At 43.3% G+C, this 15561-nt stretch overlaps 1 protein-coding gene across 1 annotated transcript in view; it reads right to left on the bottom strand.

The window, feature by feature from the left end:
- LOC106604788 (testican-1) overlaps nucleotides 1–15561 on the bottom strand; it is a 262141-nt gene that overhangs the window by 48289 nt on the left and 198291 nt on the right. The gene's annotated exons all lie outside the window — the stretch shown is intronic.

Raw genomic sequence — 15561 nt, 5'->3', positions numbered from 1 at the left:
CCTCTCTTTCTTTCTCTCGATACCCCTCTCTCTATCCCTCTCTCTTTCTTCGTTTCTCTTTATCCTCTCTCTCTCCCCCTCTGCCTCTCCCTCTGACCCTCTGTCCTGCTGGCCCTCTGTTTAGTCGGGGTCATTTTAATGAGGAGGGTCCGTCCGTCCGTCAGACCCCGGCCTCATTAATAAACCATAGCGAGAGACAGAGAGAGAACCAGGGCTATTCCGAATGTGACCCGAGGCTCTGAGACTGTCACTAAGCCTGGCCGAGCCCTCCCCTGCACACCACCACACGCTTGAATTTCAACGTTTCGCTCCCCCTTTATCACTTACTAGCACTGGTTTTTAAAGTCTCTTTTAGCCAAACAAATGTCGTTTTTAGGACAAACACTGGTGGCTCTAACAACGAGACCTCCGACCGGGCCTCTGATCAGACACATAAAAGAGGGGGGGGGGGGGTTGGAGAAAGAGAAAGGAGGGGTGAGGTGGCACTTTTTAACGAGGGTCTGAGAAAGTCCGATGGGGAGAGATAGACAGATGAATAGAGGGGAAGAAACACCCCCAGATTTGATTGTCTTTCCCTGAGCCATCCGATCCAGATGGAATTCACTGGCAGAGGGTCCGGCCAGAGACTGATAATGATCACTAATGCGTTGTCCGGCTAACTGCCATCAGCACCGGCACACAGAGGACCAGACTGGCGAATGAGCAGCGGTGGAACCTTCAGGAAAGATTGGAACAGAACCCTGGATCTCTGCCAGCTAGAATATGGAACACCCATAGGTAGAGGCAGGATGGGATTACACTTCTGAAAAAAGCGCACAGAAAGCATACCAAATCCATATTGGCAACTCCAGCACTTGGGATTTGAATACGATATTGCAAGGACGGGAGAGGCTTTGCATCAAATTCCAATCAAAATGTCCACTAGATGCCAGTCTTTTTGGATGTCTCTTGGCCGAAACAGTGTGGACGACGCCAATGCCGACGACTGTAAACATCCATAGAGAGATTGCATTTCTGGAATCTTCAATTGAATTCCAGCTTCAGTGTCTAGAACAAGATAATCCATTCCAGGACAATGGAAAATGAGACAGACTGTTTGGATGATAAGAGTATAATAGAGGGAGCGTTCACATTGACATGGAATTCCGAATGACACAGACAGAGAGAAAGCGAGAGAAGCAGAGATTACTTTGACACCCCATCTTTTATGCATTTCCAAAAGGAGGAATTAAAGTTAAGAAAATAAAAAATAAAATAAAAACTATGAGATGTGATTTGAAGTATGGTGGCTGAGACTGAGTTACAGGACAGTGTGATGGGGATTACATGCACATGAACACTACCCCCCCCCCCCCCCCCCCACAACACCACACACACACACAAACACAAAGTGACAGTGACAGGGTCTCTGACAGTGACAGTGAAGGCAATGGGAGGTGTAATCACCCACTTCCTTTATACGGTTCAGTCAGTCATTATCAGCTGCATTGAGACACCCGAGACAGTAGCCCGCTGCACCCCAGGCCAGTGTTACCATGACGTAAAGGCACAGTGACAGCCATCCCTCGCCGCCGGCGGTGATATCACCGCGACAGAGCCACACTGTCGGCGGCATCAATCCCATTCGCTCTGCAATGGCTATACCACTCTCTCTCGCTTTCTTCCAACATTCCACAGGGTTCTGCTCTGTGGGTATCCCTCTCCACTCCTAGTTGTTGAAGACAGTCATATCCCTCATGTATTTCCCATGTGGGATACGAACCCAGGTCTCCCATGGGAGCAACTAACATATTAGACCAAGAGGAAATTCCCTACTGGACCGAGGGCATGACCGACTCATGTCCGCTACATTCATTTATTCATTATGTATCCTCGTGTATCCCAGAACATTCCAGCAGTGGGAATTCCTCTGGCTAAACTGCTTCTGGAGGGCCACAGTGTGTACAGGGCTAATCAATAATATGCTGCTCAGCCTGGTCATAAATTGACCTGTTTAGAGTCTCAGCTCCAGCCACAGATATCCACAGGCCAAACCATGGCTCACCCCACCGGCTGGTTATCCCAGTATTGGTAAACTACAACAATAAATGGTAAAACTCATGCATAAGCACACAACTGAACCAACATATTAGTACTTGACAAGGCTTCCATACAGCTATAAGCTATATAGTCAATACCAGTCAGTCACGTCCTCTCCTCCTAATCCTCATCCTCTGCTTCCCTCGCTCCCTCTCCTCTCTTTCCACCCCCCCTTCCCTCCTTCCTCTTAACCCCTAACTCTATCCCTCCTCTGTCTCCATCCCTTTATCTCTCTTCATTCCTCACGCTCTCCTCATGCACCCCTCTCCTCTACCTCCCTCCATCCCTAATCTTCCTTTTTACATTGCTCCCTCTTTCCTCCAACTCTCCTTCCCTCCCTCCACCTCTTCCCTCTGTCACTGGCATGTGCAGTGTGATGAGAGGCACGGCAGTACTATTTGTTTCCTTCTCTGTGATGGTTAACCCGGGTTCAACGAACGCACAGCGTGCTCTATTGTAGTGCGGCCGGGTGTCACAGCTAGGGCAAATTGAATTTAGCCAGGGGATTTAGCTCATTGGGAGTGGGCGATTCAGCTGCTTTGTGAACCTATCTCTGGCGTTACCATCCAGCTAATGAAGTAGCGCGGGTTGAAGAACCCTAGCTCACACCCACCGGCTTAGCTTAGCCTGTCTAATTAACTTCAAATTAGACCTAGTCCCCATTCCTAGTGAATTTCTATCAGAGCAGGTACCAGACGTTCCAAAAGGACGTAGCTGTAAGCCGAGAGGCTCACCACGTGTAATTACTACTAAACACTACTTCATCAGGAATTGGAGGGAAGAACAAATAAACAACGAATGCAGTATGAAAGCCCATAATGGACAAATAGGACAAAAGGTCACATTCTTTTCTCTACCACAGTCTCATGTGGGCCAGGCTGAAGGTATGTCATATTCAAAAGCAGTCGGTGCATATTCTTTATTCATTCAATTCGAATTTGGTCCTGGGCCACACCATCCGACGTTCCATAAATATTTCTCTGTTCCGAGTTGAGAACAGCGGCGTTTTCATTTAGTAGGTTACTGTATGTATGTCAACAGCCCGTGAGCAGGTGTCGTGGGCAGGTGTGCCCAATACGCAGGGGACCTCCAGTTCAAAAGTCGCCAAGGGGTTAAACACCAGCCGTGTCTACCCAGCATGCAGTTCTGTCCACATATGGTACTGAGCTGCGGATCGACCACTATCTTCCCAGCCAGAGAGAGAAAACAGAGGGGGGGGTACGTGAAAAGGAGGAGCGGAACCAACTCATAAACTCCAGTTTAAGGAGTCTCAGAAAATGATGGATAGCTGTGAATAGAGGTGACGGCGCGTAAACAGAGAGAGTGAGAGACGGATAGAGAAATGAGGGCGAGCGAGTGCTTTGACTGGCGCGCACACACATCCATACAATACACTTATAGAGAATCAGTGTTGTCCGGGTGTATCGCAGAGATACCTAGCTCGCAGAGAGTTTGACAGGCTCCATTTGGTGCCGCCAGGAAACCCAGAACCCGTCCACACTACCACCACACCTTATTAACCGAGCCTTCACTCACATTACAGGGGAGGGAGGGAGGGAGGGAGGGAGGGAGGGAGGGAGGGAGGGAGGGAGGGAGGGAGGCTGAGATCAAACCTGAGCACCCGTCCATAACTCTTATTTAAGTATCCATCATCCCCAGTACAGGAGAAGAGTGGGTGAGAGATAGTGGGCAGAGAGGGCAGAGAGATTGACAGAGTGTGGGCAGAGTGTCAGAAGAGAGATGCGAAGAGAGAGCAGACTGATATATGATGGACCATAGTGCTGCTAAAACAGTTAAAGGATTCTGGGGAGAGTTTTCTTCACCTCATAAAACTCCTCTCCTGAAGTCAACTCATGGCACAGAATGACCTAGGCTAGTCTTGAGTTGGCTTTAATGCTCTCCAACACACACACACACACACACACACACACACACACACACACACACACACACACACACACACACACACACACACACACACACAAACAAACACACCTCATTTAAACAGCCTACACAGTTTACTTCCTGCCCTCTGGAGACACACTCATCTTCAGCGCACATCTCTCCAGAATGCCTGTTTAAACTGAAAACCCCCCAGTCTGTTCAAGGAGAGAGAGAGAGGCAGAGAGAGAGAGAAAGAGAGAGAGAGAGATCAAAATGAGGAGAGAGGGAGAATAAAGAGAGTCAGGATTCTTTATATAAATGTGTTGGGTCATCTGGGGCTGACAGAGAACCCCAGGGGAGGATAAGAGGACAAAAAACACTTGAAAGTCACTTAAATCTGCCTTAACCTATGCAGAGATTTTAGTATCTCCCTCACAGACACACACACACACACACACACACACACACACACACACACACACACACACACACACACACACACACACACACACACACACACACACACACACACACACACACACACACAAAGCGAGGCTCTCAGCACTCACAATTAGGGGGTTCCATGGAACAGAGAATGTGATTAATTAGGTAGCCAGCAGTCAAGTTGGGGAAAAAAATCCCACTCTACGCTCCCTCCATCAGACAGGCCGAGACTAATGAAGGGGGGTGATATAACGAGAGAGCGTTAATTAATTAGCACACATTTTATTTTTGTCTCCTGTTAGTCTCCATTGTGCCTGATGAACTCTGGGACCTGTGTATGGTGTGTTAGCACCCCTAAACAAAGAATGATGAGGGTAGACCAGCAGGGGATAGCTAGGGTGTTCACTAACTGCCGAGGGTGGGGGTGTGTGTGTGTATGTGTGTGTGTGTGTGTGTGTGTGTGTGTGTGTGTGTGTGTGGACAGAGACGAGTCGTTATTTCCCACTGGGCTGGGTTTTTAAATTTCATGAACCCAAACATTATCATGCTTTTAAAACAATATTCCAGCTCTCTACTGCAACTCCACAACTCCCACTGCTATGAGTGTGCAGTCAGAGAGAAGTGAATTAATGCCCTGAATTAATACTCTGAACATTAACATGAGAGAGAGAGAGAGAGAGACCCAAAGCCTACCCACTAAGCCGCTACACAGATGGTAATGCGCCATCACAATCCTCGCTCTCTTCCACTACTCTCTTCTATCCCATCATCTTTCCCTTCTGCTAAATCCCCCGTCACTCGATTCTGCCTCTTTCGATCCCCACTCTCCTCCTTTCCGCATCCTACAGTGGTTCCTCCTTTAAAAGTTGTGAGCGTACGCCGCGGGACTTAAGAGGTAGTTTGTGGTTTAGTACGGTACCCTGCGTCACCACTTCATTGCTCCAGACCAGCACAAGGGGAGATAGAGCACTGATTATGCTTTTGGGTCCTACTGTGTCTCTAACTGACAATGAATGGGCGACATAAACCTAATAGAAACTGATAATTGTGCACGACTTCAGTATTACTTACTAAAACTGCTGTTACACTAAGGTTTTTATTATTTTATTTTGTTAGGATTATTTTGCTGTTACTGTAGTACTGTAGGCCACTCCCGACCGGTCACATTATACAGTGCCTGAGTGGTGCAACGGTCTAAGACACTGCATAGCAGTGCAAGCTGTGTTGCTACAGATGCTGGTTCAATACCTGTGCCGTCCTCGCCTAGGACACCCATGAGATGACTGTAGGTTTTTGGTTTTTCTCCTCTCAAATCAGAAATAAATCATTCTAAATAAAAAAAACTGGCTTTATTTACAAATTAGTAACAATGTCTCAGCCCATGTTCAAGAATGGCCTTTTTCCTCACTCATTTGACGTTATTTGAAAAACGAAATCATCTCCAAAATATTTAAGGGGCATTGCACTAATAATGGCGCTGACTAGGGACACGTTCCTGCTGTTCTGTTCTTAGTGCCAGTCTGCACGTTCAAACTAAAACAATATAACTCATAATAGCACTTCTATGCTTTCATGAATAAAATAATGACAAAAATACTCTTTCAAAATGCCAATGTTGATTTAGTTATGGATCCATAATGAATTACTATGGGAATAAATATCACTGAATTACAGAAATATCCTCCAATCCTTTATATGTAATTATTGGCGGAGAGTCACGTCATATTTGTTGATATACTGTAGGCCTACCGTAGGCAACATGAGTCTCACTAGTGTTGAGTAATGTGCTGTTAAAAGTGGTGTAGGTTTTATTGATTTATTTAAAGAGCATATTGAAGTTAGAAGCAATAGGATTTGAAGCAAAAGCCTACAACTATTTCAGCACCGTTTCACACTAGTCTGAGACAAGCATGGGGACTGGTCAATGAGATTTTTATTTTCACTTAATCTTCTTTGGGTATTTGTTAGACTAGAATTAAAAAATTAGGGTGTAGAAATGTTATGCTCTTAGTGTTCATTTTATTTAAGTAGGCAAGTCAGTTAAGAACAAACTCTTATTTACAAGGACAGCCTACTCCTTCCTCCTTGTCGGGGAATTGAACCCCGGTCTCCCGCGTGCCCGCATTTTCTAGTACAGCCATTATTGAAGGTACTTGAGGTCACCGAGAAAGTCTGGACATGGCCTGCTCTCCCTTATGTAAGGAATTAGGCCCTTTCCCATGTTTACTACAGTATGTATTGTAGGCTATGTTTACTTGTCCGACTGCACAGTAGCCTAATAAACAAATGCAGGTGGCTTATGTCTTCAAAATGCTTTAAATGCTTTATTATCCAAACGTAAAAGCATATACTGTACAGTACTACTTCATCAGCATCTTTATGCTTTCGTTAATGAAATAATGATAAAAATACTCTTTCAAAATGCAGATGTTGATTTAGTTATGGATCCGTAACGAACTACTATGGGAATAAATATCACTGAATTACAGAAATATTGGAACAAAGTTGTCTAATGAAGGGAAACAAATTGTTGCTTACTGGATAATACGCTTTCAAACACACGGTCACGTTGTACAGCATCATTATGGCTATTAGCAGGGCTATATTTTGGCCTTCATAAATATCATTTTGGACTTCATTCAGATTACAATCACTCACTCGTCGTTTTTTTCAAAACGAAATCTCCAAAATATCGTTACTTTTTAAACAAAGCGATTATTATTATTTGTATTAATTAATTTATAATTATATAAAAGCCCCTTAGATATTCTCACAGATCCTAACGGAAAATGCCCCTTATTAATTTAGAATCCTCCAATCCTCTAAATGTAATTATTGGTGGAGAATATTTGTAGATATACTGTAGGCCTGCTATAGGCGAAATGAGTATTGGTTACACTACAATTAGGAGGTGGAAATGTTATGCCCTTGAGATATTCATTTAGAATCCTCTTATGCTGTAGCCTACTCCTGGCCATCACGTTGAATAGTGCAATATTTTCAATTCCATCCTAACAGAAACCCTGAGGGTGTAACGGCTGTCTGTAAGAGGGAACCAAGGTGCAGCAGATGATGTGTTCATCATTAGAATTTTAATTCAAAAAAGAAAGAGAACACTACAAAATGAACAAAAACGACAGCAAACAGTCCTGTTAGGAAAATACTCTAAACAGAAACAATTACCCACCAAAACCCAAAGGAAAAACATGCTCCTTATGTGTGACTCCCAATCAGCAGCAACGAGCTTCAGCTGTGCCTGATTGGGAGCCACACACATGGCCCAAAACAAAGAAATACCAAAATATAGAAAAAGGAACATAGAACGCCCACCCAATGTAACACCCTGGCCTAACCAAAATAAAGAACAAAAAACCCCTCTCTATGGCCAGGGCGTTACAGAGGGTTTGTTTTTCTCGGAATAGAAACACCATAATATTAATAAAATGAATTAAGTCAAATTTCTTAAAATCAATCCCATGTACTATGTTATCACCATTTTTTTATTTATTCTCTAGTGTTGCCAATATAGGAGACTATCAAACGCCTCTCAAAGTTGCCCTATGGTGGTCAAACTACCATTAACTTGCATTAACGTAAAAAAAAATGGCTGACAATTAAATAACGTGGCATAGAATGCTGCAGCAGCCCGCAAGGTGTGCTGCTGTATGACACAACTTAGAAAGGGGGAACCACTGTATGAAGCTAGCTGAGCGAAAATGGATAACTGATCGTCCATTCACTCCCTCCTGTCTATCTTCTCCTCCTCTGTATCCACAGCTAAAGCCACTTTCTAGCACTCAAAATGTCAAGCTTGTTCAATAATATTCCATGATATTCTTAAGGTACAGTTGAAGTCGGAAGTTTACATACACCTTAGCTAAATACATTTAACCTCAGTTTTTCACAATTCCTGATATTTAATCCTAGTTAAAATTCCCTGTCTTAGGTCAGTTAGGATTCCCACTTTATTTTAAGAATGTGAAATGTCAGAATAATAGTAGAGAGAATTATTTATTTCAGCTTTTATTTATTTCATCACATTCCCAGTGAGTCAGAAGTTTACATACACTCAATTAGTATTTGGTAGCATTGCCTTTAAAGTGTTTAACTTGGGTCAAACGTTTCAGGTAGCCTTCCACAAGCTCCCCACAATAAGTTGGGGGAATTTTGGCCCATTCCTCCAGACAGAGCTGGTGTAACTGAGTCAGGTTTGTAGGCCTCGCTTTTTCAGTTCAGCTACAAATGTTCTATAGGTTTGAGGTCAGGGCTTTGTGATGGCCACTCCAGTACCTTGACTTTGTTGTCCTTAAGCCATTTTGCCACAACTTTGGAAGTATGCTTGGGGTCATTGTCCATTTGGAAGACCCATTTGCGACCAAGCTTTAACTTCCTGACTGATGTCTTGAGATGTTGCTTCAATATATCCACACAATTTTCCTCCCTCATGATGCCATCTATTTTGTGAAGTGCACCAGTCCCTCCTGCAGCAAAGCACCCCCACAACATGATGCTGCCACCCCCATGCTTCACGGTTGGATGGTGTTCTTCAGCTTGCAAGCCTCACGCTTTTTCCTCCAAACATAACGATGGTCGTTATGGCCAAACAGTTCTATTTTTGTTTCATCAGACCAGAGGACATTTCTCCAAAAAGTATGATCTTTGTCCCCATGGTGGATTTGGAGCAGTGGCTTCTTCCTTGCTGAGCGGCCTTTCAGGTTATGTCGATATAGGATTTGTTTTACTGTGGATATAGATACTTTCGTACCTGTTTCCTCTAACATCTTCACAAGGTCCTTTGCTGTTGTTCTGGGATTGATTTGCACTTTTCTCACCAAAGTACGTTCATCTCTGGGAGACAGAATGCGTCTCCTTCCTGAGCGGTATGACGGCTGTGTGGTCCCATGGTGTTTATACTTGCATACTATTGTTTGTACAGATGAACGTGGTACCTTCAGGTGTTTGAAAATTGCTCCCATGGATGAACCAGACTTGTGGAGGTCTACAATTTGTTTTCTGAGGTCTTGGCTGATTTCTTTAAATGTTCCTATGATGTCAAGCAAAGAGGTACTGAGATTGAATGTAGGCCTTGAAATACATCCACAGGTACACCTCCAATTGACTCAAATGATGTCAATTAGCCTAACAGAAGCTTCTAAAGCCATGACATCATTTTCTGGAATTTTCCAAGCTGTTTAAGGCACAGTCAACTTAGTGTATGTAAACTTCTGACCCACTGGAATTGTGATACAGTGAATTTTAAGTTAAATAATCTGTCTGTGAACAATTGTTGGAAAAATTACTTGTGTCATGCACAAAGTAGATGTCCTAACCGACATGCCAAAATTATAGTTTGTTAACAAGAAATTTGTGGAGTGGTTGAAAAACGAGTTTTAATGACTCCAACCTAAGTGTATGTAAACTTCCGACTTCAACTGTGAATGTGTTGACTGAAAGAAGCAGCAACTGATGTCTGCTAAATACTCTAGTTGATGGAGTAGTCACATAGCCTCGGCACCTACTGTACATAAAGCTGAGTGACTCACTCATTCATGGCTTCGGACCAAAATAAGTACCAACAATCTTTCTGATCATTTTTAATAAAGAAATGTTTTGACTGACCTCACACTGCACCATCTCCGTCGCCCACACTCGCTTTAAACATTTGAATAATAAAGCATATTGAAGATAGAAGCCGCCTTTAAATGAGTTCCGAGAGCCGATCTGTAATCCAACGATTATTATTATGATGATTATTAATCCTGCATTATAATTCTATAAAAGACCCTTAGATATTCTCACAGACCAGATTTGCCTTAACAAAATATTACATGAAAAGCGCACATTTGTAAATCCCAAACTCTAAAAGTAATTGGAAAGGTAGATGTTAAAGGTACAGTAGTAGTCAAGTGACATGACCAAACTTTAACGGACTGAAAATATAAGTGATTATAAAAAGTCACGACTCTACAACTGACCGCTAGTTTTGGTCTAAAATAAGCACGGTCTGTGAAGAGCGGTTAACTAAAACAAGCAATGTTTGTTAAAAAAAAAAACACCAGGAATATATAGACCTAGTCCTATGAACACCTAAAAAACGTGAGTCAGGGTTAGTGCTTTGTGTATATTATTGGTTATTCTGACCTGGATGCCATGTATTACAGTATCTAAAAGGAAAAATATTACCACTGTCTCTTGCACATGTCATTTTCCTTTCATAATGCATCCTTATTTACAAAGCGATTATTATTATTATTATTAACCCTGCATTCTAATGATATAAAATCCCCTTAGATATTCTCACATACCAGATTTGCCCTAACGAAAAATAACCCTTAGATATTCATTTAGAATCCTCCAATCCCCTAAATGTAATTATTGGCGGAGAGTCACGTCATTGGTGGAGAGTCAGGCGGAGAATGACGCATTGAAGAGGGCAAGGAACCAGATGGAGTCACAATCCATGTCAGACGCCTGTGAGCTCTGGAGCTCTGGAACTACACCTGTTTGTGGTCTCTGCAAACAACGTGTCCTTGATGAAAATACCTGTCTATTTCTGGAAAAATCACCCCGATTAACTCTTTAGTCATATCAGTTTACCTATTTGCTAATGGTTTTGCCTACACCTAGCGACCTGCTTGAATTATATGAGCAAAAAAGATTACATTTTATTTGGAATGGCAAGCCAGACAAAATTAAAAGGGCCTATTGTCTCACCCCATGTTCAAGAATGGCATTTTCCCCTTTCTTCAGATTACAACTGCTCACTTTCGGTTATTTGAAAACGGAATAATCTACAAAATATCGTTATTTTTTAAAGAAGGACTTGAAAATTAGATTGTGAACTCCGCAAACAACTTTTCCACTCTGAGAATGAGAATGGTAAATGACTGCAATTAATACATTCATTCAATACATTGGAATACAACAGAAGCCATTTACCCATGATGGGCTATTAGCAGGACAATAGACTCTTAATAGCCCGGCTACTGTATGTGTGAAAATCCCCCCAATTTGCAATGTATTCGATGTATTCGATGCTTAAATACTCTAAAGTTTGACATTTCTGATTCAAAACCTCATGCAACCGCAAAATGTCAGATAAAGCATACAGTATACTGTACAGTATCTGTTCATCAACATCTTTATGCTTCCGTTAACTTCTTCGGGATCGGTGTCCCTTCCACAAGACGGTTGAGCTAATGTAGGCTAATGCAATTAGCATATGGTTGTAAATAACAAGAACATTTCCCAGGACATAGACATATCTGATATTGTCAGAAAGCTTAAATTCTTGTTAATCTAACTGCACTATCCAATTTACAGTAGCTATTACAGTGAAAGAATACCATGCTATTGTTTGAGGAGAGTGCATAATTTTGAACATGAAAAGTTATTAGAAAAGTTATTAATAAACATATTAGGAACATTTGGACAGTCTTGATAAAAAATGTTTTTTTTACAGAAATGCAATGGTTCATTGGATCAGTCTAAAACTTTGCACATACACTGCTGCCATCTAGTGGAAAAAATCTAAATTGCACCTGGGCTGGAATAATACATTATGGCCTTTCTCTTGCATTTCAAAGATGATAGTACAACAAAAAAATACAAAAGAACGGTTGTTTATTCCTTTGTATTAACTTTTACCAGATCTATTCTGTTATATTCTCCTACATTCCTTTCACATTTCCAACAAAGTTCAAAGTGTTTCCTTTCAAATGGTACCAAGAATATGCATATCCTTGCTTCAGGGCCTGAGCTACAGGCAGTTAGATTTGGGTATGTCATTTTAGGCGAAAATTTAAAAAAGGGGCGTATCCTTAATAAAATAATGAGAAAAAAGACTCAAAATGCAGATGTTTATTTCAACTACATTTTAGTTATACTTCCCCCAAGCTCCACGACCACGGGTTAAACCTTGCTGAGATGATCAATCTATTTGTTGCATTGTTGTATCGTCAATTTCTCAAGCCAAAACGTCTTGATGACCTTCACCAGTCCATCTTTGCTTGTAGGCTTGTAGAGTTACGTATACATTTTTCAGAATTAAGTAGGCTAATGAAGGCAACAAATTGTTGCTTACTGGAACACCCAAAGTCATCCAATTGTTATAATAGGATTTGAAGCAATAGCCTACCCGCATGTGGTCAACTATTTCAGCACAATTCCGCACTGCTCTGAGACAAGCATGGGGACTGGTCATGATAAATCAATGAGACTTAGGGTTTCGTTTTTCGTTTTTTCTTAGAATAGAAACACCATAATATTAATCACATTAATTAAGCTAATCAATTCCATATACTATGTTCTTACAAAAAAGGTTTTAAATTCTCTAGTACAGCCAATACTAAAAACGGTCAAATGCTTCTCAAATATGCCCTCTGGTGGTCAAACTAGCACTAACTAGCATTAATGGCAACAATGGCTGACACTTAAGTAACGTGCCATAGAATTCTTCGGCAGCCCGCAAGGTGTACTGCAGTATGACGCAACTCTTAAAGGAAGAACCACTGTAACTAGCCTGTCTTGACCTCTTTCTCCCTTCTCTCTCCAGATGAAATCCTGCAACTAGTAATGTCCTGCTGCCCGACAACCTGCCCTCTCAACCCCATCCGCTTTTCCCTTCTCCAGACCATCTCTGGAGACCTTCTCCCATTCCTCACTTCCCTCATCAACTCACCCCGTACCACTGGCTGCTCCCCCTCGGACTTCAAAATGATCACAGTCGCTCCCCTCCTCAAGAAACCAACACTCGACTCCTCTGACGTCAAAAAGCTATATAACGGTATACCTTCTTTCTTTTCTTTCCAAAATACTTGAGCGTGCTGTCTCTGACCAACTCTCTCATTATCTCTCTCAGAATGAACTTTATTCTCACTCTCCTAGATCTATCCTCTGTCTTCGACACAGTGAACCATCATATCCTCCTCTCCAACCTCTCAGGACCGGGCGTCTCAGGCTCGGCACACTCTTGGATTGCATCCTAACTGGCAGGCCGCTCCTACCAGGTGACGTGGAGAGGATCTGTGTCTGACCACATGCTCTCACTACTGGTGCCCCCTGGGCTCGATTCTAGGCCTTCTCCACTTCTCTCTGTATAACCAGTTCACTCAGCTCTGTCATATCCTCACATGGTCTCTCCTATCATTGCTTTGCGGATGACATTCAACTACTTTTCTCCTTCCCCACTTCTGACTCCCAGGTGTTGACACGCATCTTCCGCGTCCTTGGCAGATATCTCAGCGTGGATGTCGACCCACCACCTCAAGCTCAACCTAGACAAGATGGAGCTGCTCTTCTTCCCGGGTAAGGCCTGCTCGCTCCAAGATCTCTCAATCACGGTTGACAACTCCACGGTGTTCCCATCCCAGAGTGGAAAGAACCTTGACGTGACCCTGGACAACACCCTGTCGTTCTCTGCAAATATAAAAGCAGTGACTCGCTCCTGTAGGTTCATGCTCTACAAAATCCTCACACAGGAAGAGGCGCAGGTCCTAATCTCCCGTCTGGACTACTGCAATTCGCTGCCAGTTGGGCTCCCCGCTTGTGCCATCAAACCCCTGCAACTTATCCAGAACGCCGCAGCCCGCCTGGTGTTCAACCTTCCCAAGTTGTCCCATGTCACCCCGCTCCTCCGCACACTCCACTGGCTTCCAGTCGAAGCTCGAATCCACTACAAGACCAGCAAGAGGAACTGCCCCTCCCTACCTTCAGGCTATGCTCAAACCCTACAGCCCAACCCGAGTACTCCGTTCTGCCACCTCTGGTCTCTTGGCCCTCCCACCCCTACAGGACAAGGAAGATCCTAGTCAAAGCTCTTCTCTGTCCTGGCACCCCAATGGTGGAACCAGCTTCCCCCTGAAGCAAGAACAGCAGAGTCCCTGCCCATCTTGCTCTATTCTCCCAATTTACCACCTTTATTGACAATGTTTCGATCCAACACAGCAATCCCATCCCCAAATATATACATTTCACCCCACATGATCATTATGCACATGATGCACTGTGGGTGTGGATACATTACAAAATATGGCTATACAAAAACAAATATTACTTAAATCATACTTAGGATCATGTATACAAATTCCCAGTTGCCCATTATTTTGGCTACAATAGCTAAGAAGAGAGCTCAATGACTATGAAAGAGGGGTCTCAAAGGAGCATAGGGGGTTTAAAGGGTTTGTGTGTGTGTGTGTGTGTGTGTGTGTGTGTGTGTGTGTGTGTGTGTGTGTGTGTGTGTGTGTGTGTGTGTGTGTGTGTGTGTGTGTGTGTGTGTGTGTGTGTGTGTGTGTGTGTGTGTGTGTGTGTGTGTGTGTGTGTGTGTGTGTCTCAGTCACCAAATCTCAACCCAATTGAACACTTATGGGAGATTCTGGAGTGGAGCCTGAGACAGCGTTTTCCACCACCATCAACAAAACATCAAATTATGGAATTTGTCGTAGAAGAATGGCGTCGCATACCTCCAATAGTGTTCCAGACACTTGTAGGATCTATGCCAAGGCGCATTGAAGCTTTTCTGGCTATTATGTTGGTGTTTACCTGTTTGTATAGCTGTATACATAAAGAGATGGAAAGGGGGTGTGCTCTCCATCACAAGCAGGAGATTACAGTGAGGGAGGGGATGAGAGTTGTTGCTTTATATTCCTTCCTCCCTCCTTACCTCCCTCCTTTCCCCCCCCTTCATTCTATGGAAAGGCCTTCAGTTATAGTATGTCATGCAAAGTTACTACAGACAGACATGGCTGTTTCCTTGGTCTCCGTCCCAAATAGCAGTATGTACTCTATATAGGGCACTAATTTTGACAAGGGCCCATAGGGAAAACGGCCATTTGGGAAGCACCCTTGGTGTCACTGTAATACCAAGCCCACCACTCTTAGTCCCTACACCAGGATTGTGTTTTGCCTCCCCCCCCCACCATACACACAAGTCCCACACACACACACATTTACACACTCTATCCATCCCTCAGCACACTTTTCCATCTGGAGGAGAAAACCTCTCCCTGCTGTTTGCCTTTAGATTATATTTCTCTTCCGGACTCCCTCCATCCATCTCCTGAAATCCCACTTTCATGACAAACAATAAGACACACACTCACTCCATCACCCTCCAAACTGCTATACTGTCTTAACACACACTCACTCCATCACCCT

The sequence above is a fragment of the Salmo salar genome, chromosome 05 (genome assembly GCF_965601325.2).
Source record: "Salmo salar chromosome 05, fSalSal1, whole genome shotgun sequence".
Classification (NCBI taxonomy): domain Eukaryota; kingdom Metazoa; phylum Chordata; class Actinopteri; order Salmoniformes; family Salmonidae; genus Salmo; species Salmo salar.
Note: the sequence above shows the minus strand (reverse complement) of the source record. Positions and strands in the feature narration are given on the sequence as shown.